Source organism: Strix uralensis, chromosome 35 (assembly GCF_047716275.1).
Source record: "Strix uralensis isolate ZFMK-TIS-50842 chromosome 35, bStrUra1, whole genome shotgun sequence".
Taxonomy (NCBI): Eukaryota; Metazoa; Chordata; class Aves; order Strigiformes; family Strigidae; genus Strix; species Strix uralensis.
The window spans coordinates 1,580,137-1,605,728 of record NC_134006.1 but is presented as its reverse complement, the minus strand read 5'-3'; the positions used below and the strand labels follow the sequence as shown (position 1 = coordinate 1,605,728).

The 25,592-nt window shown below is 57.3% G+C and overlaps 1 protein-coding gene and 1 pseudogene across 1 annotated transcript in view; one reads left to right on the top strand and one right to left on the bottom strand.

Moving 5' to 3' along the window:
- LOC141936963 (class II histocompatibility antigen, B-L beta chain-like) overlaps positions 1-25,592 on the top strand; it is a 68,945-nt gene that overhangs the window by 10,019 nt on the left and 33,334 nt on the right. The window lies entirely within an intron of this gene.
- LOC141936854 (RLA class II histocompatibility antigen, DP alpha-1 chain-like) lies at positions 3-25,067 on the bottom strand (annotated as a pseudogene).

The following is a 25,592-nucleotide window of genomic DNA, read 5'->3' as shown; positions in this document are numbered from 1 at the left end:
GCTCATCTGGGGACAGGGTGGCAGGGGGGGGCACTCCCTTCCCCGGGCCCGGGTGGCCAGGACGGGGCTGCGCGTCCATAGTGGGATGGGGGGGGACATACTGCAGGAGGGGGCGACAACCAACATCGTCTGGCCGCCTGTGGGCTGGCCCAGGGGTGGGGACGGGGCTGAGGTCTCCCGCGTCCCCTCACTTGCTCTGGTCAGTGGCTCCGTGTCCTCCTCCCAGATGCCTGACCCTGCTGGTGGGGGGCGGGAGCGGGTAGGAGGGCTCCGGGGTGGGGGGTTTTGGGGGGGTCACCGCGTCCATCCCCAGCACTGATGGCCATTGCTGTCCCTCCTGCAGTGCCCCATCACGGGACACTGTCCTGCACCCCTACATGGCACCCAGAACCCCCTGCCAGGACCCATGTGTCCTGGCCCCCCCCCCTGCCGCTGCTGCCCCCCCAGAGCCCTCCCGCAGCCCTGCCAGCCCCAGGAGCCCCCCCCCAGTCGCCCTGTTCCCCACCACCCCGTGTCCCCAGGACGAGCAGGGTGCGGGTGAGGCAGTTACAGAGAGACCGGGCGGTGCCAGGCTGTCCCCAAGCACCTTTCCTGCTGCTGGAAGCTCCCCAGAGCCCGGGAAGGCAGCGCCCCGCTCAGCGGGTGCCCGTGGGGCTGGGCAAGGGGGCAGTGGTGGTGTGGAGCGGGGCTGAGCGGCACCCTGGGCTCTGCCCCCACCTCCTGAGAGGCCCTGCTGGCTGCGGGCGCTGTTCATCTTCATGGCCTTGATGATGAGGATGGTGCCCGTGATGATGCTGACGATGCCCACGGCCAGGCCCAGGGTCACCCCGGGGTCTCGGTGCTCTCGGGGGCAGGGAGGGGCCCCTGGGGCTCTGCAGAGGGGACAGGGGGTGTGAGGACGGGGCGCTGAGCCCCCCCTGACAGAATCACAGAATTTTCTAGGTTGGAAAAGACCTTGAAGATCCTCCAGTCCAACCATCAACCCAACATTAACAGTTCCCAACCACATCAGATCCCTCAGCGCTGGGTCGACCCGACTCTTCAACCCCTCCAGGGATGGGGACTCCCTCCCTGCCCTGGGCAGCCCATTCCAACGCCCAACAGCCCCTTCTGGACAGAAATCCTTCCTAAGAGCCAGTCTGACCCTGCCCTGGCGCAGCTTGAGGCCATTCCCTCTTGGCCTGCCGCTGGTTCCTTGGCTCAAGAGACTCCTCCCCCCTCTCTGCACCCTCCTTTCAGGGAGTTGCAGAGGGCCAGGAGGTCTCCCCTCAGCCTCCTCTTCTCCAGACTAAACCCCCCCAGTTCCCTCAGCCGCTCCCCATCAGACCTGTGCTCCAGACCCTGCACCAGCTCCGTTGCCCTTCTCTGGACACGCTCGAGTCATTCAATGGCCTTTTTGGAGTGAGGGGCCCAAAACTGAACCCACTCACTGAGGGGCGGCCTCACCAGTGCTGAGCACAGGGGTAAGATCCCTTCCCTGTCCCTGCTGGCCATGCTGGTGCTGGTACAAGCCAGGATGCCATTGGCCTTCTTGGCCACCTGGGCACACTGCTGGCTCATTATCAATCCCCCCCAGGTCCCTCTCTGACTGGCAGCTCTCCAGCCACTCTTTCCCAGGCCTGTAGCGCTGCTGGGGGTTGTTGTGGCCCAAGTGCAGCACCCGGCATTTGGCCCTAGTGAAACTCCTGCCGTTGGGCTCAGCCCATCGCTCCAGCCTGTCCAGGTCTCTCTGCAGACACTCCCTACCCTCGAGCAGATCAACACTCCCACCCAAGTTGGTGTCAACTGCAAACTGACTGAGGGTGCACTCGATCCCCTCGTCCAGATCATCAATAAAGATGTTAAACAGGAGTGGCCCCAAAACCCAGCCCTGGGGGACACCACTCGTGACCGGCCGCCAACTGGATTTAACTCCGTTCCCCACAACTCTTTGGGCCCGGCCATCAGCCAGTTTTTATCCAGCAAAGTGTTTGCCCTCCCGAGCCACGAGCAGCCAGTTTTGCCAGGAGAATGCTGTGGGAAACGGTGTCAAAGGCCTCACTGAAGTCAAGGTAGACAACATCCACAGCCTTTCCCTCATCCAATGAGCAGGTTGCCCTGTCCTAGGAGATCAGGTTTGTCAGGCAGGACCTGCCTTTCACAAACCCGCTGACTGGGCCTGATCCCCTGGTTGTCCATTATATGACTTTCAATGGCACCCGAGATGACCTGCTCCATGACCTTCCCTGGCACCGAGGTCACACTGACAGCTCTATAGTTTCCTGGATCCTCCTTCCTGCCTCTCTTGTAGATTGGTGTCACATTTGCCACCCTCCAGTCCAATGGGACCTCCCCAGTCAGCCATGACTTCAGGTAAATCATGGACAGCGGCTTGGCGAGCACATCTGCCAACTCCCTCAGCACCCTTGGGTGTAACCCATCCGGTCCCACAGACCTGTGTGCATCCAAGTGGTGCAGCAGGTCTCTGACCACCTCCTCTTCAACTGTGCTGGCCTCAGTCTGCTTCCCCTCCCCATCTCCCAGCTCACGAGGCTGGGTGTCCAGGGAACAGCCAGTTCCAGGGCTAAAGACTGAGGCAAAGTAGGTGTTGAGCTCCTCAGCCTTTTCCCTAATTCTCCTTTTGCTGTTAACGATTTTATAGAAACATTTTTTATTATCCTTAACATCCTTAACAACTGTTATTATCCTTAACAGTTGAGCTGTAGCTGCGCTTTGGCTCTCCTAACGCTCTCCCTGCATAACTTCACTACATCTTTATAGTCTTCATGAGAGGCCTCGCCCTTCTTCCAAAGGTCACAGATTCTCCTTTTGTTCCGGAGATGCAGCCAAAGGTCCCTGTTTAGCCAGGCCGGTCTCCTTCCCCGCCTGCTCGTTATCCGGCACACGGGAACAGCCCGCTCCTGTGCCTTTAAGACTTCGCTCTTGAAGGATGTCCAGCCTTCCTGGACTCCCATACCCTTCAGGGCAGCCTCCCACAGGATTTTGTCAATCAGCCTTTTGAACAGGTCAAAGTCTGCCCTGTGGAAGCCGCCCACGCTGGTGTAGTTGCATCCCGTGGGGGGGACTCATGGTGGAGACAGTCTGTGGAGGAGAGGGGTAGCATGAGGAGCAGGGGTGGAATGCAGAGGAGTCCTCCCCCCAAGGAGGAAGCAGCAGTGGATTGACTGCACCCCCCTGTCCCCTGCCCCTGTGCCGTGGGGAGAGGAGGGACAGAGATGGGGCCCAAGCTGAGGCCGGGAAGGAGGGAGGGGTGTGGGAAGGTGGGGAGGGGGTTTAAGCTGTGGTACCGTCCCTCCCTGTGCCCTCCTGCCTGTTCAGTGTCGGTTTTGTTAGTGTTTGAATTAAAGTGCTGGTCTTGTTTTCTTCCCCTGAGGAGTCGCCTTTTTGCCTGGGGCCGTTAAGGGGGAAGGGAGCCCTCTCTGTCCTTATCTCCATTCCAGAGCCTTTTACGTCACAGAAGCACAGAATTTTCTAGATTGAAAAAGACCTTGAAGATCCTCCAGTCCAACCATCAACCCAACATTAACAGTTCCCAACCACATCAGATCCCTCAGGGTGAAGTCGACCCGACTCTTAAACCCCTCCAGGGATGGGGTGAGGGAAGGGGGAGCATTGCAGGGGGGGACAGATGGTACCTGCAGCCCAGGGAATGGAGCGCCCTGAAACACAGGCCTGGAGTTCTCTGGATCTTCGTTCTTTTTTTTTTTTTTTTAAATCGGGGGTTACATTTCCCCGTTTCCCATCAGCAGGAGCTTCACGGCACTGCCAGGACTTCTCCAATCTGAGGGGGAGAGGCTGAGCCGCTTCACCCCCCAGTTCCCTCAGGCCCTGCGGGTGCGTCTCATCAGGTCCCAGGGACTTGGGCACCTCCCGGTTCCTTCCAGGGCCTTGACCATGACCTTGTCCTACCGCGGGCGGTTCTTCCTTCTCCCAGGCCTTTCCCTTTGCCCCTCAGGCCATGTGCTGGCAGCTCTTGCTGCTGAAGATGGTGTCAAAAAGCAGTTGGGTGCCTCAGCCTCCTCCTCAGCCTGGGTAACCGGGTCTCCCATTTCCTCCCACAAAGGCCCACATTTTCTCTGCTCTTCCTGTGCTCCCCGATGGACCTAGAGACACTTTTCTTGTTGCCCTCAACCTCCCAGAATCACAGAATCATCTCAGTAGGAAAAGCCCTTGAAGCTCCTCCAGCCCCACCATGAACCTCGCCCTGACCGTTCCCAACTCCACCAGATCCCTCAGCGCTGGGTCAACGCGACTCTTCAACCCCTCCAGGGATGGGGACTCCCCCCCTGCCCTGGGCAGCCCATTCCAACGCCCAACAGCCCCTTCTGCAAAGAAATCCTTCCTAAGAGCCAGTCTGACCCTGCCCTGGCGCAGCTTGAGGCCATTCCCTCTTGTCCTGGCGCTGGGTCCTTGGCTCAAGAGACTCCTCCCCCCTCTCTGCACCCTCCTTTCAGGGAGTTGCAGAGGGCCAGGAGGTCTCCCCTCAGCCTCCTCTTCTCCAGACTAAACCCCCTGAAGTGCTGAGGCTTGGACAACCGACCCAAGCCAGAGGTGACCTATAGATAAATCCTGTATATTTTATAACTAATAACCGCTGTGCTAACAGGTATTGTACTAAGTTATAACAAACCCCCTATTCTCATGTAAAAGGTGAAGTATTGAAGCCTGAAGAAGAGTCTCTGAGCCGAAGCTGATGGCTCAGTATATAATCATTAGTGAAATATGTATAGAAGATGTAGCTTAAACATCATAAAACATGTCTATCCTGAATATATCTTTATCTTTTTTTGTGTGTGGATAAAATAACAGGCTCATGGAGACAGTTGTCTGGCCTTGTGGCCTGATGTGTGACCTTGCTCATAAATCAATTCGATAATGGGGGAAACTCCTTTAGCTTTTCCCTTGAGCCCTGGCCAGGCTCTGGGGGAATCTAATGTGAGATTGAAACCGGATATTTCTGCTTAAAACAAAGGTGCCAGCTCTTCCGGCTTACTGATTTTTGGGTACATAAGGCCGGACCCGCTCACAGCGACTCTGGGTGCCTCAGCTACGGGTGGACGCCCCGCGTAGGATTTCCCACTCACCGGGACAGGCTCAACAAATCCTCGCTGCACCCGGGGCTGCCCAGCGCCTGCGGGGCTGGATGGTGGGAACGGGTGCAAGTGGGGATGGATCTTCCTTCTCTCTCTCAGGTAGCAATGATTTGATGCATTATCCCGTATTTTCCTATTTGTTTGAGTGCACTATTCTCTCTTTTCTTATTGTATGTTTTCTGCATTATTCTGTTACATTATTTAGTTATTTCCAGTAAAACACACCTGCGCTTTTCACTCTGGTGTCTGAGTTTAATTGGTATCCTTAAACAGCAAAACAAATGGGGACACAGAAAGGGACATGGGGACACGGGTGGGAGAATGTGGGGACAGAGGATGGGGACATGGGGAAACAGGAGGGGATGTGGAGACACTGTGGGGGATGTGGGGACATGGCATGGGGACATGGGGACATTGGAGGGGATGTGGGGACATTGGAGGGGATGTGGGGACATGGGAGGGGACATGGGGGCACGGGATAGGGATGCGGGGACATAGGAGGGGATGTGGGGACACTGGGGGGGATGCGGGGACATGGCATGGGGACATGGGGACATTGGAGGGGATGTGGGGACATGGGAGGGGACATGGGGGCACAGGATAGGGATGCGGGGACATAGGAGGGGATGTGGGGACACTGGGGGGGATGCGGGGACATGGGATGGGGACATGGGGAGACAGGACGGGGACATGGGGGGATGTGGGGACACGAGGGGACAGGGACGCACATCTGGGGACAAAGTGACCCAGAGCCAGGATTGCAGCAGTGACACGTTGATGTCAGTGGTCCCCAACAAAGCCACTTGTCCCCAACAAAGGCACTGTCCCCTACTGCGGTCCCTGTGACAGTAGCCCCGGGAGGGCGGTGGTGGTTTCCCGGCAGCTCTGGGCCACAGCGGTGGCCACGGTGGCATCGGGGGTGACCAACAGCCCCCGGACCTTCCGCAGTGTCCCCAGGAGGTGGCCACTGGCCAGGCGGGCACTCGCGTCCCACAGCACCTTGACCACTGCCACCACTGCCAGCAGGTCCTTGGGGCCACCAGGACCCCCCTGGGCCACACCAGGAGCCTCGGGGCCACCGTGTCTGGTGGCCTCGATGTCCTCAAGGCAACACCGCAGGTGACGGTAGAAGAGGGTGGCCCCGTGGCAGGTGGTCACCAAGCGTCCCAGGGGCTCGTGGGCCACCGCCACCAGCCGTCCCCGCTCCCTGGCCACCATCGTATCCAACATTGCCAGCGCGGTCTCCTCAGTGGCCTTGCTGGCCGCCTGCAGCCCCGCGCTGGCCTCAGCCACTCGTGTCTTGTGGGTTTCCACTGCCTCGGCCATCGCGGCCCACTCCGAGGCCACTGGCAGGGCCCGGGCGGCCTCCAGCACATCCTGGCATGCGCTGGTCTCACGGGCCACCGCCACCGCCAGGCTGTCCTTGCTGACCCCAGTGGTAGCCCCCGTGGTAGCCACGGCCCCACAGGCATCCTGCAAGCGCATGGCGTCCTCCGCTATCGTGGCCCAGGCAGCCTCTACCGATGCCACCGACTCCCGCCACTTATGGGTGATGGTGGCTACGGTGGCCCAGTTGTCCCCTGCGGTGGCCAGTGCACGACGGAGGTGGGTGGCCTCTCTGTGACACTGCTCCATGGCCTGGCAGATCTTGAGAATGAGGGTGACCAGCCTGGCCCGCAGCGAGCCCGCTGGATTGGCCAGGGGGACGTCCCCTGGGGTGGCCCCCAGCTCGCCCAGGATGGCCACCACGGTCACCAACGGCTCCAGCAGCTTTGGGGACACCTGGGGACAGGGACACAGCTGGTGGCAGGGTCCCCCCATGGCCCTTGTCTCCTCTGGGGTCCTCTGATGGCAGCCCGTGGTCCCCCAATATCCCCCGTCCCTGCCACTGTCCCCATGGTCCCCTTGGGGTTCCCCCCCGACCATTCCCAGGGATCCCACGTCCCTCCCCATCCCCCTGTCCCTGCTCTTGCTGTCCCCTGTCACCGCTGTTCCCTGCCAAACCCTGTCCCCTCTGCCACCTCTGTCACTCCCCTGCCACCCCCATCCCCTGTCCCCCTGCCACCTCCTGTCCCCTCTGTCTTGCCCCTGCCACCCCATCCCCTCTGTCACCCCCCCTGTCCCCTCTGTTGCCCCCCTGTTACCCTGATCCTGTCCCCCTGCCACTCCCATCCCGTCACCCTCCTGTTCCCACTGTCATCCCCCTACCACCCTGATCCTGTCCCCCTGTCACCCCATCCCCTCTGCCACCTCCTCTGCCACCCCCCTGTCCTCTCTGTCACCCCCCTGCCACTCTGATCCTGTCCCCCTGCCACTCCTGTCCCCTATTCCACCCCCTCTGCCAACTCCTGTCCCCTCTGTCACCCCCCTGCCGCCCATGTCCCCTCTTCCACGCCCTCTGCCACCCCCCTGTCACCCTCTGTCCCCTCTGTCACCCCCCTGCCACCCTGATCCTGTCCCCCTGCCACCCCCCATCCCCTCAGTCCCCCCCCGACCCCTCCCTGTCCCCCACCTTTCCCCCCGCCCCTCCCCCCACCAGCCAGCTCTGAGATTTGTCCCACCTCGGGGGGGACGGTGGCCCCAGTGGCCTCAGGGGTCTCCATAGGTGGTGGCAGCGATGGGGACGAGTTGGGGACACGCTGGGGACACGGCGGGGGGACACGTGGGGCTGGGACGGGGCGGCAGTGGTGGCCTCATGCAGTCCTGGGCCTGAGCCAAGCTCGGCCCACAGGGGTTGGGCAAGGGGACGCTGCCAGTGGGGACGTCACCCGCCCTGTGACACTGCCATGGCCACCCACTGCCCTTGGGGGGTCCCCCCCCGTGTCCCCAACGGGACCCCACGGCCCCCCAGTGTCCCCTCCATGTCCCCAATGGCACCCCACGGCTCCCAGTGTCTCCCCCTCCGCGCTGTTCTCAGCAGGACCCCGCGGCCTCCAATGTCCCCCCTGAAGTCCCCAATGGGGCCCTCGGTGTCCCCCAATGTCCCCCCCTGATGTCCCCATGTCCCCAGTGTCCCCAAAAGGGTCCCACAACCCCTGATGTCCCCTGATGTTCCCAATGCACCCCCATGCTCCTGATGTCCCCCCAAAATGTCCCCAGTGGGATCCAGCAGGGACACCCACAGTCCTCGGTGTCCTCCAATGTCCTCCCTGATGTCCCAATATCCCCCGATGTCCCTCAATGTCCACAGCAGGGTCCCACAACCCCCAGTCTCCCCCGATGTCCCCAATGCACCACCATGCTCCCTGATGTCCCCCTAAAATGTCCCCAATGGGACCCCATCATGGCCACCCACAGGCCTCAGTGTCCCCCAACGTCCCCCCCTGATGTCCCAATGTCCCCCGATGTCGTCAATGTCCCCAACATGGTCCCACAACCCCTGGTGTCCCCTGTGCATCCCCATGCTCCCTGATGTCCCCCCAAAATGTCTCCAATGGGGCCCAGCACAGCCACCCACGGTCCTCGGTATGCCCCAATATCCCCCCATGATGTCCCAATGTCCCCCGGTGTCCCCAAAGCCCCTGATCTCCCCCACTGTCCCCAGTGCAGCTCCATGGCTCGCAATGTCCCCCCTCAATGTCCCCAGTGGGGCCCCAACATGGCCACCCTCAACCTTCAATGTCCCCCCCATGTCCCCTGATGTCCCCAACATGTCCCCAGGGCTGGGCCTGGCATGTCCCAAATGTGTCCCCCAGTGCTGGCCACAGTGGTGGCCTCAGTGTCCCCAGGATGTCCTCAATAGTGGCCCCAGCATGGCCCCAGTGCTGGCCCTTGTGATGTCCCCCGAGGGTCCCCATGTTGGGACCAAGGTGGCCTCAGAGATGCCCCCAACACAGCCCCAGTGTGTCCCCAATGATGTCCCCAGTGTCCCCAACATGGCTCTGCAGATGGCCCTGATGTGTCCTCACCATGTCCCCCATGGCTTGTGGGACATCCAGCTTGGGGACGTTGGGGACACTCCTGAGCCTTGATGGCTTGGGGACATCCTGGTGTCCTCTGAAGGGGGTGGGGTGGGGGGGGTGTCCCCTTCCCCTGGTGTCCCCATGTCCCTGTCATGTCCCCAACCCCCAGTAACAGGTCAGGGGCTCAGTGTGTCCCTGAGGTTTATTGGGGGGGGACAGGGGACGGTGTCGCCTACCTGTCCCTGGTGGCCTTGGACCAGGAAGGGGATGTCCTTGACATCTCAGGTGGGACAGGGGACATTGGGGTGACCCCAGGACGGAGAAGGAACATCCTGGTGTCCCCAAAATGAGGAAGACCCTCCCAGTGTCCCCAGACAGGTCAAGGGAACATCAGGGTGTCCCCAAGATGAGGAGGACCCTCCCGGTGTCCCTGTCCCTACTCATCCCCTGGCAGAGCCTCCCGTGCCCGGGCCAACCTCTGCGTCCCCTCCTTGTCCCCCATCTCTGTCGCCAAGGCCACCATGATGTCCCCAAGGGCCTGGGCGCTGGCAGGGAAGCCTTGGGCCGTCTCCAGGTCCTGGGTGACGGCGTCCACCAAGGTCCTCAGCTGACGGGTCACCTCCTCCAGCGTCCCCAGGGTGTCACTGAAAGCGGTGGTGGCCTCGGCGGTGGCCTTGGTGACATCGGCCATGGCCCTGGCCCGGTGGCGGTAGCGGTCAGCTTGTTGACGTTGGTGGCTGACGGCAGTGGCCAGGTGACGCTCGGCTGTCTCTGTGCCGTACAGGGCCGCCTGGCAGGTGATGATGATGGTGGCCAGGGAGGTGACAAATTCACTCTCCTGGGTCACCCCCAGCGCTTCCCGCACCACATCCAGGGACACTGCAGGGACATTGGGAGGGACACAGGGACATCAGCCCCTGTCCTCGGCCCCTCCCAGTGGCCCCAGTCCCCTCCCAGTTGTCCCAGTCCCATCCCAGTACCCCCAGTCCCCTCCCAGTGGCCCCAGTCCCTTTCTGCTGTGGCAGTGCTCTCCTGGTGTCCCCTACCCTCTCCTGCTGTCCCCTCCCAGTGTCCCCAGTCTCTCCCAGTGGCCCCAGTCCCCTCCCAGTGCCCCATCCCCTCCTGGTGTCCCCCATCCCAGTGGCCCCAGTCTTGAGCCAGTGCCTTGTCCTCTCCCAGTGTCCCCAGTCCCCTCCCAGTGGTCCCAGTCTTGTCCCAGTGTCCCTGTCCCTTTCTGGTGTGGCAGTGTCCTCCTGGTGTCACCTACCCCCTCCTGGTGTCCCTTCCCAGTGGTCCCTGTCCCCTCCCAGTAGCCCCAGTCCTCTTGCAGTGTCCCTATCCCCTCCTGATGTCCCCCATCTCAGTGTCCCCAACCCACTCCCAGTGTTCCCAGCCCAGTGTCCCCAGTCCTATCCCAGTATCCCCAGTCCTATCCCAGTGTCCTTGTCCCCTCCCAGTTTCCCCAGTCCCCTCCCAGTGGACCCAGTGCACTACCAGTGGCCCCAGTCTTGAGTCAGTGTCCTTGTCTTCTCCCAGTGTCCCCAGTCCCCTCCCAGTGGCCCCAGTCTTGTCCCAGTGACCCCAGTCCCCTCCCAGTGCCCCCAGTCTTGTCCCAGTGGCCTTGTCCCTTTCTGGTGTGGCAGTGCCCTCCCGGTGTCCCCTTCCAGTGTCCCCAGTCCCCTCCTAGTGTCCCCAGTCTTGAGCCAGTGTCCTCGTCTCCTCTCAGTGTCCCCCATCCCATCCCAGTGTCCCCCAGTCCATACTGGTTGGGGCAAGGGAAGCTCTATACTGGTCTATACTGGTCTATAGGGCATTCTACTGATCTTTACTAGTCCCTACTGGTCTACAGCGGCTCCTACTGGTCCCTATTGGTATATACTGGTTTGAACTGGTCTGTGGAGCTCCAGACTGGTTTATAGTGGTCAGAGCAGTGGAAAACTTCTACTGGTCTACTGGTCTGTAGGGTTTCCTACTGGTCCCTACTGGTCTATAGGGTCTTCTGCTGGTATTACTGGTCTGAAATGGTCCATACTGGTCAGGGCAGGGGAAAGTCTCTACTTGTCTGTACAGCTCCTTACTGGTCTGTAAGGTTCCCTACTGGTCTGTACTGGTCTGTAAGGTTCTCTACTGGCATTACTGGTGCATGCAGATCTGCAGGGCTCCTTACTGGTCTGAACTGGTCCATTCTGATCTCTACTGGGCAGGGCAAGAGAAAGTCTCTACTGGCCTGTAGGGCTTTCCTACTGGTCTGTACTGGTCTGTAGGGTTCTCTACTGGCATTACTGGTCCAAGCAGATCTGTAGGGCTCCTTACTGGTCTGAACTGGTCCCTTCTGGTCTATACCAGTTTGTACTCACGCAGGGGGGTGCAGACAAGCATCAGCGCTATGGCGACATTTCGGGCCACAGCCAGCACCCGGCGGCGCCGGCGGTTCTGTCTCAGTTCCCGCTCCAGTTCGGCAGCGCGGGCGGTGGCGAGCGCTTCCAGTGAACCATAAACACCTTCGGCATTGACCCCCGGTGTCGGTATCAATGGCGCCGCCGCCGCCATCGTCTCCACCAGCACCGTGTTCAGCCTCTCCCGTGCCTCCTCCGCATCCTCCAGCACCGCTTTCGCCTCCGCCAGCGCCTTCGTCACCATCCCCGGTGTCCCCAGTGCCTCCGCCAGTCCCACCAGTGCCCCCATTGCACGGTCCAAGACCGCCTTGGCCCAGGCCACATCAGGGGAGGACATCCTGGGGGGGACACAGGCGTCTAGGGGGGGACACAGGGGTCTGGAGGGGACACGGGGGTCCTTGAGGAGGTGCACGGGGGTCCAGGGAGGGGACACGGGGGTGCTGGGGAGGGGACACAGGTGTCCTTAGGAGGGGGACACAGGGGTCTGGGGGGGGATGCAGGCGTCTGGGGAGAGGACACACAGGGGTCTGGGAGGGGACACAGGGGCCCGGGGAGGGGACACAGGGGTCCGGGGAGGGGACACACAGGGGTCTGGGAGGGGACACACAGGCGTCTGGGAGGGGACACAGGGGTCCGGGGAGGGGACACAGGGGTCTGGGAGGGGACACAGGGGTTTGGGAGGGGACACACAGGGGTCCGGGGAGGGGACACAGGGGCCCGGGGAGGGGACACAGGGGTCTGGGAGGGGACACAGGGGTTTGGGAGGGGACACACAGGGGTCCGGGGAGGGGACACAGGGGCCCGGGGAGGGGACACACAGGGGTCTGGGAGGGGACAGTGGGGTCCGAGGAGGGGACACACAGGGCTCTGGGAGGGGACACACAGGGGTCTGGGAGGGGACAGAGGGGTCCGGGGAGGGGACACACAGGGGTCTGGGAGGGGACACACAGGGGTCTGGGAGGGGACCCAGGGATCTGAGGAAGGGACACACAGGGGTCTGGGAGGGGACACAAGGGGTCTGGGGGGACACACAGGCATCTGGGGGGGACACGGCGGTCCTGGGGTGGGGTCACAGGTGTCCGGGGGAGGGAACCAACCCTGGGGACCCAGGTGTCCTTGGGGGGACCCAGGGGTCTAGGGAGGGGACACACAGGGGTGCTGGGGAGGGGACACACAGGAGTCTGGGGGGGTACATAGGCGTCAGGGGGGGACACAGGGGTGCTGGGGGGGGACACAGGGGTTCAGGGGAGGGGACACAGGGCTCTGAAGGTGGGACACACCCTGGGGACCCAGGTGTCCTGGGGCTGACCCCAGGTCCGGGGTGGAGGACCCTCTCCAGGGACCCAAGTGTTTTGGGTGGGGGGTGTCACACACCCCTAGAAGAGGGACCCAGGTGACAGGTGTGGCCGCCATTGTGGCTCCGTGGGACCCAGGCGTTGGGTGCAGGAACCCATCGACTTCCTTTTCCACAGCCACAGAGGGACCCAGGCATCCGGGTGTGAGTGTCCCCCCCTTTCCCCCACCTACCCCTCCACCTCTGGGGTCCCCCCACAAGGGACCCAGGCATCCAGGTGTGGGTGTCCCCCCACCACCACCAACACCTACCTCCTTGTGCCCCTTGTTTCCAGGCCACAACACTGGTGGCATCTGCGTCAGCTGCCCCTCCCATGTGGTATCGTGGCATCTGGGGCAATGGGAGGGACCAAAGACTGGGTCCAGTCACCCCTTGGACCCCATTTACACCCTCAGGGCCCAGATTTAACCCCTCAGGGACCAAAATGTATATTCCAGAGCCCAGATTTACCCCTCAGGGGCCAGGTTCATGCTCCAGAGCCCAGATTTGCCCACTCAGGTTACCATTTACCCCCCTCAGGACCCAGATTTACCCCCTCAGAGCTCCCTTTATCCCCTCAGGGCCCAGATTTACCCCCTCAGGGCTCCCTTTATCACCTCAGTGCCCAGATGTAGCCCCTTGGAGGTCAGATTTACCTCCTCAGGGACCAGATTTATACCCTCAGGGCCCAGATTTACCCCCGCAGGACTCCTTTATCCTGAAAGGGCTCAAACCAATGAATTTCTGATTAAGACTAAACTGTGATACATGAAAGTTGTGCTTGTGTTTGTTTCCCAAGGACTCCTCAACTGTTTTCCCATGGCCTCTTTGGCCGGACTAAAGTAAAATGCTCCCTCTAGAACTCACTGGTAACAGACTCAAAGCCCTCACTGGGCACTTGGGCAAAGTCAGATGAGGGGAACTCGAACAAAACGACACAGAGATACAATCTCGGGAGGGTGAGCTCGCCGATTTAGGACGGAGACACCTGGGCTTTACTGTGCATGCTCTGGGGAGGACCACGGACTTCATCCCTCGGCCCCCGAAGCCCCTCACCCTGTTGTCACTGCACAGGCTGGGGCTGTGGAAATGAATTCCGGGAACTCGTTATCATCAGACTCCCCTTTCCAGGAGATCTAATGAATCGGTTTGATCGGGGGGTGTGTAAACTGATGTCCCCTGCTAGTTCGGGGGAGCCCTTATGGTGGAGAATCCCCAGGGCGACCCCAGCGCGGCTAATCGAGAATATCTGCTGAACGGTTCCGTTGGATTCTGACTGGTGAGGCAATTTCTTTGTTTCAGTTGGCGACCCAGGTGGGACCCTCTCTGCCCGGCTGCAGGACCCATCGAGACTGGGACTCTCTCAGGTACCCCTGGAGCTTTCTCTGGAGAGACTCCTCTCCTCAATCGGATCTCTGCGGGGACAGACAAGGACCATCAATCAAACGGGTATTCTTTAAAATGTCTTTTGGGAAAGTAACTGTGCGGAGGTACTGGCTGCACGGGAGCTTGACAGTCACTGAAATTTGGGGTTGGATCCGGTTCATTTGGTAGCCGCCCGTAAGTCGTTACTGTTTAGACGCAGGGTCAGCGTATGCGGGACTGCCGGCGTCTTAATACGCACACGTTTGGTAACTCTGTCATTCGAGGGCCTCTGCTCATCTCCTCAGGATTTGCAGAGTGAACAGATGTTTGGTAAAATACTTGTTTGCATTTGGTAACTTTATGAGCTCTATACCTCTGCTCACCTGAAAAGCAAACAGAGGTTTGTGAACGAAACGGTTTAAAATTTTAAAGTTTAACAGCTGTTGACTTGCTTTGTATCCTGAATTTTTAAGATCGTGTGTGTGCATGAGACGTACAAATAAGAACGAAGCGAGTGTGGAGTCTGGATCAGCCGTTCTGTTATCCCGCGAGGAACAGAGCTGGAGATGGAAGATATTATTTATAAATAACTGTTGTTATCTTAATATGCAGTTTTTGAATGAATGTGGGAACGCGAGTGCTGTCTGTTACACCCAGAAAACAATTATAAACCTTCGTATGTTTTAGAACGTCTGTGGTGTGAGCAAAACCTGTCGGTCGAGTTTGGGCAGGATATTGACTGCCCTAAGTGTCAGGTTGGGAATTCCTGGGAAAACCGAGAACGTTGATCATCGTACATGATAAAGGTGATTTGTGCTGGAGGAATAGAAATCAGACATGGGAGGCAAGCAAAGTGGAGGAATTTTAAAGAAAAGTCCCCTGGGATGTATTTTGACACATTGGAAGGATACAGGGGCGTCCGCAGGTGGTGTAACTAATAGAAAGACTTTGATAAAATATTGTGATCAGTGGTGACCATTGCATAAGCTAGAGGATGGAGCAAAATGGCCCAGGAATGGTACTTTAAAATTTGATATTTTGCTGCAGTTGATGTTGTTCCTAAGCCGAGAGGAAAAGTGGGGTGAGGTGCTGCATGCAGATATGTTTTTCACTTGAAGAAACCATCCTGAGTGGCAGAAGGAGCGTGGCATGAACTCAGCCCCGCAGGATCCTCTCGTGTTGGCGCTGGAGAGAGAACAGAAAAAGGACCGGGGCAGGTTGAAAGGGTGTTGTTCGGGGTGTGGTGTTGGAGAGAGAGGCCTGAAAATAGAAGATGGAGAGGAAAAGGCAGAAGAGGAAATTGAGGATTATGTGTCCCCACCTCTCTAAATGCCAGAAGCACCCCCGGAGAGGAGGAGGAACAGAGGAGAGGGGCAGTGGGAGGCAGCATTCCAATCGCTGCCCGGACTCGTAAAACAGGTCCAGTGCCAGGTCCAACTCTACAGGCACCGCTCAGACCCGCGACGGGACCGGGAGGAACAACCCGAATTAAAGCGCCCTTTAATGTGAGTGACTTGGAGGCTTGGACAGAGGTGGTGAGAAACTACCGGGATGACCCATTAGGGGTCGCAAAAAGATTTGAATTAATAGTTAAAAACCAGGACCCTGACTGGGAAGATACGGAGTTAATGCTGGATGCGATGACAGAAACAGAGACACAATTGGGTTTGCAAACAGCTCGTACTCACGTGCAGGCACTAATTACTGCTCATGTCTTGCCTGGGGTGGTTGATCAATATGTTCCCCCAGCCCACCCGAACTGGGATCCGAACGATAACACCGACTGTCAGCTGTTAAAACGATACCAGGATTGGGTGAAATTTGGGTTAGAAAATGCAACCCCTGAAGCTGTAAATTGGTCGGAGTTATACGCTGTGAAACAAGGACAAACTGAACCCCCTAGAGAGTTCTAGGTGGGCTGAGAGCTGCAATGCACAAATGCCCCACTTTAGACCCCTCCTCTGATGTGGGGCAGCAGCAATTGGTGTCATTGTTCCTGGGACAATCATCTGAGGATATTAGAAAGAAGCTTCAAAACCGTAAAGAACCGGAAATGTGAGATTTAGAAAAGCTGATTGAGGAAGCTTGGAGAGCGTCTAGAAATCGGGATAATGACAGGAAGAAATTGGGAAGGGCAATAGCCAGGGCCACTGCTGCTGCTCTGGATCAGCAGCATAAAAGCAGACGCACAGGGAGGGGAAGCGGAGGTGGAACGCGAGGTGGTGGAAGAGGGGGATTCAGTTCGGGGATCAGAACGGAGTTGAGAAGCGATCGGTGTGCGTGTTGTAGGGAGAGTGGCGCTGGAAGGAGGAGTGCCCCGAGGTGGAACAAGGTTCTCCAGGGCTGGGACGGCGGCAGAACTGGAGCGACGGGGACCTGGGGAATCCACCCCAGCGGCTGCACTGGTTAAAATAAAGCTGGGGAACAGGGGTGAGAAGTTCAATTTTTAATAGATACCGGAGCCTCTCACTCTGTTTGGAACCAACATTTAACACCTGTGGACAGACATTTTGTAACTGTGGGTGGAGCCACTGGCCAGACTGAAAAGGCTTTCTTCATGCAACCTATGAAGTATAAATTAGGGAAACAAGTAGCTACACACAAAGTTATTTGCCCGGATCCCCTAAACCATTGTTAGGGAGAACAACGAGGAGCAAAGATCGGGTTTGGTGCTGAAGGGACCGAGTTCAAAATAAAGGAAGATCAATTAATCAAAATTTTAAGCTCGTCTCTGTTAAGACTGAAAAGGAGAGCACGATGCCGACAGAAACTCTGGAGCAGGTATAGCCAGGAGTGTGGGCTTCTGGAACACCAGGTAGGGCTCAGATTGCCAAATTAATAGAAACCAAATTAAAACCAGGAGCTGCTCTGCTGGGGATTAAACAATATCCTTTGCGTGCAGAAGATCGGATAGGGGTTAAAGAAATTATTGATAATTCTTTGCAATTCGGGCTGTTAATTGAATGCGAATCAGAGTATAATGCCCCCATCTTGCCTGTAAGAAATGTGATGGCCAGAGCTATGGGTTAGTTCAGGATTTAAGGGCAATAAACAAAACCGTAGAAGACCTGTGGTGGCAAATCCTTCTACTTTGTTAACTGAATTGAAAGGAGATCAGGTATGGTTTACCGTCTTGGATCTCCAGGATGCCTTTTTCTGCCTGGCCTTAGCAACACAAAGCCCAAACTTATTGGCTTTTGAATGGGAGAACCCTGATACAGGGAGAAAACCCCAGTTACCCTGGACAGTGTTACCCCAAGGTTTTACAAACAGCCCGACTCTCGTTGGGAATCAATTGGCCCCGGAACTTGAAACCTGGACCCCGCCCTCACCAGAAGGAGCTTTACTACAATATGTAGAGACCTTTTCATAGCTACAAGGACAAAGGAAGATTGTGTACAACGGACTGTCAGTTAGCTTCGTTTTCTGGGACTTAGTGGATATCGAGTCTCTCCACAGAAAGCTCGACTGGTCCAGCAGCAGGTGACCTATTTAGGATTCGGGATTTCGGGAGGACAACGAGAGCTGGGATCGGAGAGGAAAGAGGCCATCTGTCACACGCCTGAACCCAGGATGGTAAAAGAACTCTGAGCTTTCCTCGGGATGACAGGTGGGTGCTGATTGTGGATAAATAATTATGGACTTTTGGTAAAGCTGTTGCATTCCTTGCTAAAGGAAAACCCATCAAGATCAATGTGGACCGGAGAGGCTAGAAAGGCATTTGAATAATTAAAGAAGGAATTGATGAGAGCTCCCGCCTTGGGCCTCCCTGATGTTTCGAAGCCCTTTTGGCTGCTTTCCCATGAGACACAAGTCATTCAGTGTCCTTTTTGGCAGGGCCCAAAACTGAACCCACTCATCGAGGGGCGGCCTCACCAGTGCCGAGCACAGGGGTCAGATCTCTTCCCTGTCCCTGCTGGCCACGCTGGTGCTGGTACAAGCCAGGATGCCATTGGTCTTCTTGGCCACCTGGGCACACTGCTGGCTCATGTTCAGCCGGCTGTCAATCAACACCCCCCCCAGGTCCCTCTCTGACTGGCAGCTCTCCAGCCACTCCTCCCCAAGCCTGTAGCGCTGCTGGGGGTTGTTGTGGCCCAAGTGCAGCACCCAGCGTTTGGCCTTATTGAAACTCCCCCAGTTGCCCTCAGCCCATCGCTCCAGCCTGTCCAGGTCTCTCTGCAGACCCTCCCTACCCTCGAGCAGATCAACACTCCCACCCAACTTGGTGTCATCTGCAAACTTACTGAGGGTGCACTCGATCCCCTCGTCCAGATCATCAATAAAGATGTTAAACAGGAGTGGCCCCAAAACCCAGCCCTGGGGGACACCACTCGTGACCGGCCGCCAACCGGATTTAACTCCGTTCACCACCACTCTTTGGGCCCGGCCATCAGCCAGTTTGTGACCCAGCGAAGCGTGTGCCCATCCAAGTCTTGAGCAGCCAGTTTTGCCAGGAGAATGCTGTGGGAAACGGTGTCAAAGGCCTCACTAAAGTCAATTCAGACAACATCCACAGCCTTTCCCTCATCCAATGAGCAGGTTGCCCTGTCCTAGAAGGAGATCAGGTTTGTCAAGCAGGACCTGCATTTCCTAAACCCGCTGACTGGGCCTGATCCCCTGGTTGTCCCACATGTGCTGTGTGATGGTGCTCAGGATGAGCTGCTCCATCAGCTTCCCAGGCACCGACATCAACCTGACAGGCCTGTAATTTCGTGGATCATCCTTCCAATCCTTCTTATCTGTGGGTGTCACATTGGCCAATTTCCACTCTGTTGGCTTTTATCAGTGTTTGAATTAATGTGATGGTCCTGTTTTCTTCCTGAGGGACCATTAAGGGGGGAGGGAGCCCTCCCTGTCCTTATCTCCATTCCAGAGCCTTTTGGGTCATTCGTCTCCTTCCCAGCTCTGGGGGGAAGGGCCCAGTGACCGCCTGCTTGGGGCTCAGCTGCCTCCTGGGCTCACACCGTGACACCACCAGCGCTGTCACCCCATTGCAGGTGGCCACCAACTTGCTCAGGGATTATTTGCCCTCAGTGACGCCGCGTTGGCTGTCACCAACCACCCCCCGATTCTCCGTGTGCCCCGGCAGTTTCCAGCAGGATCCGCTCCGGGATCTTGATGGGTGCAGAGGTGGGACTGGCAGGCCTGGACTTCCCTGGATCTTCTTTTTTAGTTTTCTTTTTAGAAAATTGGGGGTATTGCATTTAGCGTGAGAATAAATTTGGTAAGTATAAGTTCAGCTGCCCCCAGCTCCTCCAATCTCTGAGGACCGGCTAGAACACAAGGGGATTTATCTCTTACCAAATTTATTATCACACTAAATGCAACATTAAACTGGTGTCACAGACAGGATTGCCAGGGATAAACTGCTGCAGGATCATAAGTGGGCTCCATCCCTGGCAGGGCTGGAATGGGCCCAGAAATTTCAGAAGAATGAGGATAAAGTAGTAGAACGAATACTGCAGTGTAAGAATCAACAAAAAGTAAAACTAGGAAAAGGTAAAGGAATTATTTCTGGCATCTTGGGGGCTTGTTTATCTTTGTTTACCAGGAAATCAAAAAGTCATCCCCCCCCCCCCCCCCGACAGATTGCAAATGTAGAATATGAGTCTATGGAATCAGAAAATAAGGTGCTTAAAGCATCACTTGCTTTTGAGAGAGACGCGGGGAAAATTAGAAAAACGAATAGATGAACTTTTAAGTAAAACAGAACTGCTGGAAAAGCTATTGGCCGAAGCTGGGAAACGAGAGGAATGGTTGCAGGAAAGGTTTGATAAATTACTTGATCAAACATATTCCAATTTCAGTTCAGTCCAACACATTCGCAAAGTAGCCCGCTGTGATGCTACTGAGACTTGGGACCATTGGTGTGATGACAGTGATTTAGGAGAAGACACTGACTTTATTTCAGAGCCTATAGAGGTTTGGCCAGTAATTAAGACTGAGTTAATTAATGATGGAGACGGGGAGCCACAAACTACCACACGTACCATACCTTGGTCCCCCGCTGAATTAGCTAAATTACAAGAAAAATATTCTAGATGCCCAGATGAAACAGAAACAGAGTTTGTGTGGTGAGTTTCCCTCACGGGTGGAGATCGGGTCTTGTTAAGCGAGGAAGAGGCAGAAGTCTACTGGGGACCTGGAGTGTTCCTAAATACCACCCCAGGTGATCATAATTATTCAATAACTACTCGAGCTGCTTATTGGGCTGGAGGCATAGACCCGCGGGAGAGAGGAGATCCTCTCAGGATTACAACTTCAGGATTTTCAGATCTGGCAGCCTCTGTGCAAAAGGCAGCCGGCATCCAGGCAATGTATGAGAGGAATGGATTACGTCGATGCCCAACGCTGGCTCCTGTCGATCCGGCCAGATTGACCCCTCTCATTCGTGGCCTTCCAGACAATCTGAAAATATACGTATCAAATGTCGAAGGTCATATTCAGGCACATCAGACTATGAATGCGGCGGCTGCAGCCTCTTAGAGAGCAACTTCACATACAGACCTGGAGTGAATTTGTTCAGGAATTGGTGAGCTTATGGGCGCCGCATGGGCTGGATTGGATCAACCTCAGAGCAACCCCCTGAGGGTCCCCGGCGAGTCCATCAAATTCGGGCTGATACGCAGAGGTCAGGCTCTAAGAGGGAAACTGATCCAGATCGGAATGCTTTATAGCAACAACCTCTAACCGGAGGAGCACCACGCTTTTACATGGCATGACCACAGCCGACCTCCGAGCTCTGGTTCGAGTATTAGAACAAAAATCAGAACGAAATAAATCTAGCCATCAGACTGAACGCAGGTCCACGCCTGCCAGAGCTGCACCTTCAGCCCCTCAGCAGGACTTCATTGATTTAAAAGATGCCCCAGCAAAAAACACACATCCCCAGGAAGGGCAGTGAGCCACCCTCCCCGGCGGGTTTTAGCTTTGCGGTGGCTCTCGCAGAAATGTTGTGGCCCAATTATTAGTATCCCGATTGGCCCAAGGAAAATTTGTGTAGATTTTCTTATTGACACAGGTGCACGTGTCAGTAATTAATAAAGAAACCGCAGAATATTTAAATGTGAAACCTTGCCGTGGCAAAGTGGCTGTTACAGGAATTGACGGCGTCATAAAGAAATGTCCCACTGCAAAAATTGCTCTGTGGCTCCCTGGGGAAAAAAGACTGACCCAAGCCGAAGTTCTGGTAGGAGCCGCCAGCAGTAACATTTTGGGATTTGACCTATTGTGTGGCAGAGTGTGGAAACTCCCTGATGGATCAGTGCGGAGTTTTGCTGGGTGAGGTGAACCTTGAAGTATCTATTTGTTAGAAACAGCGATACCTCTGCCCCCAGCAAAAATCCCTGATGTTAAACAATACCCCCTGCCGTCAGCTACACACTCCGATATTGACGGGGTGGCTGCAGACCTGGAAAAAAGAGATATTATTACTCGCACACGTTCCCCGTACAACTCTCCAGTGTGGCCAGTGAGAAAACCGAACGGACAGTGGCGACTTACAGTCGACTACAGACGACTGAACGCTGACACGGCTCCACTGACCAAATACAGCAGAATTAGTGGCTCAGATACAGGGAGCATCTCATTCCTGGATGGCGACCCTAGATATTAAAGGTATGGTTTTTCACGATCCCACTCCAGGAACAGGATAAGGATCAGTTTGCATCTACTTGGCAAGGAATACAGTACACGTTGAACAGGCTACCTCAGGGGTACAAACATTCCCCCACCATTGCTCACAATGCCTTGGCGAAAATTTTAGCAGACATTTCTCATTTGCCAAGTGTTACAGCATATCAATACATTGATGAAATACTAATAGGAGGGGAAAATCCTGATGAAGTCAGGCGTGCCATGGAAAACATGCAACAAAGACTGACAGCTTTGGAACTGCACATTCCACCATCCAAATGCCAGGGGCCAGCACAAGAGGTTAAATTCCTAGGAGTTTGGTGGATTAAAGGAGCTGCCTCTGTTCCCCCTGACACCTTAGAAAAAATAGAAAATGGACAGAATCCAGCTAGTAAAAAAGAATTACAACAAGTTTTAGGGACTTTGGGTTACTGGCGTAAACACATCCCTGGCTTTTCTATTATCGCCCGTCCTTCGTACAACCTACTCAAAAGGGGCAGATCATGGGAGTGGACTGAACAACATGAGATGGCATTAAATTTAGTGATTAAAGAATTAAGGCTTTCCCAGCAATTAGGCCTTGTACACCCAGGTGATTCAATCCACATAGAATGGGGGTTCAGTGAACACGGCTCCCAGTGCAATCTGTGGTAACGGGGACCAGAAGGACCAGAGAGACCATGGGAATTTACCTCTCGCTCCTTCAGTGATACTGAAACCAGGTATTCAGATCTCGAGAAGGGTCTGCTGTCACGGGTACGAGCCCTGAATTGAGAGGAACATGTAAGACAGGAACAAAGTGTAATTATCAGGGGACATTTTCGCCTCTGGATGTAATCCGAAAGGGCACCGCGCCACCCACTGGCATTGCTCAGAAGCCAACGGTCCGTAAGTGGTATGTTTATTTGCAAAGCATTAATGAGATCGTGCGTATTACGGAGGGTAACATCAAAGTATCTAAAGTCTGAAAAGATACAGATAGCAATCTGCGATGTCAAACCAGACCGAGCATGGGTGCTGCCCTTGGGCCACAACAACCCCCAGCAGCGCTACAGGCTTGGGGAGGAGTGGCTGGAGAGCTGCCAGTCAGAGAGGGACCTGGGGGGGGTGATTGACAGCTGGCTGAACATGAGCCCGCAGTGTGCCCAGGTGGCCAAGAAGGCCAATGGCATCCTGGCTTGTACCAGCACTAGCGTGGCCAGCAGGGACAGGGAAGGGATCTGACCCCTGTGCTCAGCACTGGTGAGGCCGCCCCTCGATGAGTGGGTTCAGTTTTGGGCCCCTCACCCCAAAAAGGCCCTTGAATGACTCGAGCGTGTCCAGAGAAGGGCAACGGAGCTGGTGCAGGGTCTGGAGCACAGGTCTGATGGGGAGCGGCTGAGGGAACTGGGGGGGTTTAGTCTGGAGAAGAGGAGGCTGGGCAAGTGCTGGGACGCTGCCCGTCCTCTGCCCCCCTGCGTCACCTCTGCCTCGCACCACCCCAACCCGGAGCCCCCCGGCCCCGCGCTCATCCCTGGGGTCCTCCCCTCACCCCCTCCCTCCCTTCCTGGCTCCCAGCTTGGCTGTTGCTGCTCTGCAGCCCCGGGGTCCCCAGGGTGCCCCCACGGTGGGCCTCGGCCGCTCCAGCTCTGCCTAATAAAGTGTCCTGGGAGCCGCCGGCCCTGCACGTCTGGGGACAGGGAGGCAGAGGGCGTCACTCCCTTCCCCGGGCCCGGGTGGCCGGGATGGGGATGCGCGTCCTCAGCGGGATGGGGGGGAGATACACTGCGGGGGGGCAACACCTGACATCGTCCAGCTGCCTGTGAGCTGGCCCAGGGGTGGGGACGGGGCCGAGGGCTGCTGCATCCCCTCACCTGCTCTGGTCGGTGGCTCCGTGTCCCCCTCCCGCTGCCTGACCCCGCTGGGGGGGGGGGGCAGGAGCGGGGAGCAGGGATCTGGGGTGGGGGTTTTGGGGGGGTCACCCCATCCAGCCCCAGGGCTGATGGCCACTGCCGTCCCTCCTTGAACGCCCCCCATCTTTCTTGGGCTGAGTTGCAGAGGGGCAGTGGGATGGCAGAGAGGTGGGGGGTCCCCTGGCATCCTCCCCAGGAGGCCCAGCCCCCTGCTCACCCCAGTGCCTCAGGAGGGAGGTGGGCAGCCCCTCGTGCCCCATGTGACAGTCGTATTGGTCCCCCCGGCTGGGGATGAAGGGCAGGAGGAGAACTTGCCGAAGGTGCGGTCCCACCCTCGGGAGAAAATGGTCTCGAGGACGCCCTTGGTCACCTGCTGCCCGTTCTTCAGCCACGTGACGGAGAGCACGGGGGGCCAGAACTTGTCCATGTAGCAGGTCAGGACGTTGGGGTCCCCCAGCTCCACTCGGTGCTTGGGGAACATCGTCACCTCGGCGGGGGCTGGGGACAACCCAGGAGTTAGAGCTGGCCTAGAGCCTGGGCTCAGCCCGGCCCCACAGTGCCCGGGCGGGACAGGAAAGGCCCCGCTGTGCCCCACGGCTGAGCCAGAGAGACCCCAAAGCCCAGCGTGGGGCTGTGCCCAGGTGCCCCCACTCTGTGGGGGGGAGGACATAGAGGGTGTCACCAGTAAGGTCACAGGTGACCCCGAGTGAAGCGGGAGAGTCGATCTGCACGAGGACAGGGAGGGTCTGCAGAGAGACCTGGACAGGCTGGAGCGATGGGCTGAGGGCAACTGGAGGAGTTTCAATAAGGCCAAATGCCGGGTGCTGCACTTGGGCCACAACAACCCCCTGCATGGCTACAGGCTCGGGGAGGTGTGGCTGGAGAGCTGCCAGTCAGAGAGGGACCTGGGGGGGTTGATTGATAATGAGCCAGCAGTGTGCCCAGGTGGCCAAGAAGGCCAATGGCATCCTGGCTTGTACCAGCACTAGTGTGGCCAGCAGGGACAGGGAAGGGATCTGACCCCTGTGCTCGGCACTGGTGAGGCCACACCTGGAGGGTTGTGTCCAGGTTTGGGCACCTCAATTCGAGAGAGATCTCGAGGGGCTGGAGCGAGGGCAGAGGAGGGCAACGAGGTGGGGAAGGGGCTGGAGAATAAATCCTGTGAGGAGCGATGGAAGGAGCTGGGAGTGAGTTTTGATTTGAGTTTAAGGCCAAATGCCGGGTGCTGAGCTTGGGTCACAACAACCCCCTGCGTGGCTACAGGCTTGGGGAGGAGTGGCTGGAGAGCTGCCAGTCAGAGAGGGACCTGGGGGGGGTGATCGATAATGAGCCAGCAGTGTGCCCAGGTGGCCAAGAAGGCCAATGGCATCCTGGCTTGTACCAGCACCAGCGTGGCCAGCAGGGACAGGGAAGGGATCTGACCCCTGTGCTCGGCACTGGTGAGGCCGCATGTTGCGTTTAAGGTGAGGTTAAATTTGGTAAGAGATAAATCTGCAGGAGCTACAGACATGTGGACAATCACACTGTGATTAAGCAATGCCAATTTTGTTATGGTGGAGCAAGCCTGTTATCATGTAGCTGAGAATCACATGATATAATCACATGGTATAATTCTTTCTGATTGGACAGTTAGCTTAGCACATGCGCCTTAAGCTTTCTTCTGATTGGATGGAATGGCCCCACCCCTGGGCCAGCCTGCAGGCAGCTGGACAATGTGGGGTGCCGTCCCCCCCCCCCCCCCCCCCCCCGCAGTGTGTCCCCCCCTATCCCGCTGAGGACGCGGAGCCCCATCCCGGCCACCCGGGGCGGGGGAAGGGAGAGACCACCCCTGCCCCCCTGTCCCCAGAGGAGCAGGGCCGGCAGGTTATGGGACACTTTATTAGGCAGAGCCGGAGCGGCCGAGGGCCACCGTGGGGGGGCCCTGGGGATGGGGCTGCAGAGCAGCGACAGCCAAGCTGGGAGCCAGGGAGGGAGAG